At 38.4% G+C, this 4176-nt stretch overlaps 1 protein-coding gene across 1 annotated transcript in view; it reads left to right on the forward strand.

Moving 5' to 3' along the window:
- Positions 1–4176, forward strand: part of CPQ (carboxypeptidase Q) — a 456203-nt gene that overhangs the window by 333790 nt on the left and 118237 nt on the right. The window lies entirely within an intron of this gene.

A 4176-nucleotide genomic window follows, 5' to 3' on the forward strand; every position in this document is an offset into this window, starting at 1 on the left:
TCTGCATGTGGCTGTCCAATTTTCCCAACATCAATTGTTGAAGAGACTGTCTTTTTGCCATTGGACATTCTTTCCTGCTTTGTCAAAGATGAGTTGACCATAGAGTTGAGGGTCCATTTCTAGGCTCTCGATTCTGTTCCATTGATCTATGTGTCTGTTTTTGTGCCAGTACCATACTGTCTTGATGATGACAGCTTTGTAATAGAGCTGGAAGTCCGGAATTGTGATGCCGCCAGCTTTGCTTTTCTTTTTCAACATTCCTCTGGCTATTCGGGGTCTCTTCTGGTTCCATACAAATTTTAGGATTATTTGTTCCATTTCTTTGAAAAAAGTGGATGGTATTTTGATGGGGATTGCATTGAATGTGTAGATTGCTCTAGGTAGCATTGACATCTTCACAATGTTGGTTCTCCCAATCCATGAGCATGGAACGTTTTTCCATTTCTTTGTGTCTTCCTCAATTTCTTTCATGAGTATTTTATAGTGTTCTGAGTACAGATCCTTTGCCTCTTTGGTTAAATTTATTCCTAGGTATCTAATGGTTTTGGGTGCAATTGTAAATGGGATCGACTCCTTGATTTGTCTCTCTTCTGTCTTGTTGTTGGTGTATAGGAATGCCATCTGTGCATTGATTTTATATCCTGCTACTTTACTGAATTGCTGTATGAGTTCTAGCAGTTTTGGAGTGGAGTCTTTTGGGTTTTCCACATACAGTATCATATCATCTGCAACGAGTGAGAGTTTGACTTCCTCCTTGCCGATTTGGATGCCTTTGATTTCTTTTTGTTGTCTGATTGCTGTGGCTAGGACTTCTAATACTATGTTGAATAACAGTGGTGATAGTGGACATCCCTGCCGCGTTCCTGACCTTAGGGGAAAAGCTCTCAGCTTTTCCCCATTGAGAATGATATTCGCTGTAGGTTTTTCGTAGATGACTTTTATGATATTGAGGTATGTGCCCTCTATCCCTATACTCTGAAGAGTTTTGATCAAGAAAGGATGCTGTACTTTGTCAAATGCTTTTTCTGCATCTATTGAGAGGATCATATGATTCTTGTTCTTTCTTGTGTTAATGTATTGTATCACGTTGATTGATTTGCAGATGTTGAACCATCCTTGCAGCCCAGGGATAAATCCCACTTGGTCGTGGTGAATAATCCTTTTAATGTACTGTTGGATCCTATTGGCTAGTATTTTGGTGAGAATTTTTGCATCCATGTTCATCAAGGATATTGGTCTGTAATTCTCCTTTTTGATGGGGTCTTTGTCTGGTTTTGGGATCAAGGTAATGCTGGCCTCATAAAATGAGTTTGGAAGTTTTCCTTCCATTTCTATTTTTTGGAACAGTTTCAGGAGAATAAGTATTAATTCTTCTTGAAATGTCTGATAGAATTCCCCTGGGAAGCCATCTGGCCCTGGGCTTTTGTTTTTTGGGAGATTTTTGATGACTGCTTCAATTTCCTTAGTGGCTATAGGTCTGTTCAGGTTTTCTATTTCTTCCTGGTTCAATTTTGGTAGTTGATACATCTCTAGGAATGCACCCATTTCTTCCAGGTTATCTAATTTGCTGGCATAGAGTTGCTCATAATATGTTCTTATAATTGTTTGTATTTCTTTGGTGTTGGTTGTGATCTCTCCTCCTTCATTCATGATTGTGTTGATTTGGGTCCTTTCTCTTTCCTTTTTGATAAGTCTGGCCAGGGGTTTTTCAATCTTGTTAATTCTTTCAAAGAACCAGCTCCTAGTTTCGTTGATCTGTTCTACTATTCTTTTGGTTTCTAGTTCATTGATTTCTGCTCTGATCTTTATTATTTCTCTTCTCCTGCTGGGTTTAGGCTTTATTTGCTGTTCTTTCTCCAGCTCCTTTAGGTGTAGGGTTAGGTTGTGTATTTGAGACCTTTCTTGTTTCTTGAGAAAGGCTTGGAGTGCTATATACTTCCCTCTTAGGACCGCCTTTGCTGCATCCCAACGATTTTGGAGAGTTGTGTTTTCATTCTCATTTGTTTCCATGATTTTTTAAAATTCTTCTTTAACTTCCTGTTGACCCATTCATTCTTTAGTAGGATGCTCTTTAGCCTCCATGTATTTGAGTTCTTTCTGACTTTCCTCTTGTGATTGAGTTCTAGTTTCAAAGCATTGTGGTCTGAAAATATGCAGGGAATAATCCCAATCTTTTGGTACTGGTTGAGACCTGATTTGTGACCTAGGATGTGATCAATTCTGGAGAATGTTCCATGGGCACTAGAGAAGAATGTGTATTCCGTTGCTTTGGGATGGAATGTTCTGAATATGTCTGTGAAGTCCATCTGGTCCAGTGTGTCATTTAAAGTCTTTATTTCCTTGTTGATCTTTTGCTTAGATGATCTGTCCATTTCAGTCAGGGGGGTGTTAAAGTCCCCCACTATTATTGTATTGTTGTCAATGTGTTTCTTCACTTTTGTTATTAATTGCCTTATATAATTGGCTGCTCCCATGTTAGGGGCATAGATATTTACAGTTGTTAGATCTTCTTGTTGGATAGACCCTTTAAGTAGGATATAGTGTCCTTCCTCATCTCTTATTACAGTCTTTGTTTTAAAATCTAATTTGTCTGATATAAGGATTGCCACCCCAGCTTTCTTTTGGTGTCCATTAGCATGGTAAATAGTTTTCCACCCCCTCACTTTCAATGTGGGGGTGTCTTTGGTCTAAAATGAGTCTTTTGCAGACAGCATATTGATGGGTCTTGTTTTTTAATCCAGTCTGATAGCCTGTGCCTTTTGATTGGGGCATTGAGCCCATTTACATTCAGGGTAACTATTGAAAGGTATGAATTTAGTGCCATTGTATTGCCTGTAAGGTGACTGTTACTGTACATTGTCTGTGTTCCTTTCTGATCTATGCTGCTTTTAGGCTCTCTCTTTGCTTAGAGGACCCCTTTCAATATTTCTTGGAGGGCTGGTTTCGTGTTTGCAAATTCCTTTAGTTTTTGTTTGTTCTGGAAGCTTTTTATCTCTCCTTCTATTTTCAATGACAGCCTAGCTGGATATAGTATTCTTGGCTGCATATTTTTCTCATTTAGTGCTCTGAAGATATCTTGCCAGTCCTTTCTGGCCTGCTAGGTCTCTGTGGATAGGTCTGTTGCCAATCTAATATTTCTACCATTGTAGGTTACATATCTCTTCTCCTGAGCTGCTTTCAGGATTTTCTCTTTGTCTCTGAGACTCGTAAGTTTTACTATTAGATGTCGGGGTGTTGACCTATTATTATTGATTTTGAGAGGGGTTCTCTGTGCCTCCTGGATTTTGATGCCTGTTTCCTTCCTCACATTAGGGAAGTTCTCTGCTATCATTTGCTCCAATATACCTTCTGCCCCTCTCTCTCTTTCTTCTTCTTCTGGGATCCCAATTATTCTAATGTTTCGTCTTCTCATATCACTTATCTCTCGAATTCTGCCCTTGTGATCCTGTAGTTGTTTATCTCTCTTTTTCTCAGCCTGTTTATTTTCCATCATTTGGTCTTCTATAGCACTGATTCTCTCTTCTGCCTCATTTATCTTAGCAGTTAGTGCCCCCATTTTTGATTGCACCTCATCAATAGCCTTTTTGATTTCGAGTTGGTTAGATTTTAGTTCTTTTATTTCTCCAGAAAGGGTTTCTCTAATAACTTCCATGCTTTTTTCAAGCCCAGCTAATATCTTTAAAGTCATGATTCTGAACTCTAGGTCCGACATCGTACTAATGTCTGTATTGAGTAGGTCCCTGGCTGACGGTACTACCTCTTGTTCTTTTTGCTGAGGTGATTTTTTTCGTCTTGTCATTTTGTCCAGAGAATAGATGAATGAGAGAACAAAATGCTAACAGGGTTAACAACGTCCCCAGCAAATATACTGTATACAAATCAGAAAAGACCTGAAACCAGGGGAAAAGAAAGGGAAAGAAAGAAAAAAGAATGAGGAAAAAAAAAGAAAAGAAGATAAAAACAAAAAAACAGGACAATACAAAAAAAGCAGAATATGATCAAATATGATCAGTCTAGTGCATAGATCAGTGCCACACACTAGATTTTGGGCGTATTTTGGTCTGTTAGAAAAAAGTGCCTCCTAAAATTTTAAAGGAAGAAAGACATATATGTACAAAATAAGGGTTGATACAATGAAGGGATGGAAGATGACTGTAAAGATGAAAATTATAAAAG

The sequence above is a fragment of the Callorhinus ursinus genome, unplaced genomic scaffold (assembly GCF_003265705.2).
Source record: "Callorhinus ursinus isolate GAN/ISIS: 27379988/994484 unplaced genomic scaffold, GSC_fseal_2.0 scaffold5, whole genome shotgun sequence".
Taxonomy (NCBI): domain Eukaryota; kingdom Metazoa; phylum Chordata; class Mammalia; order Carnivora; family Otariidae; genus Callorhinus; species Callorhinus ursinus.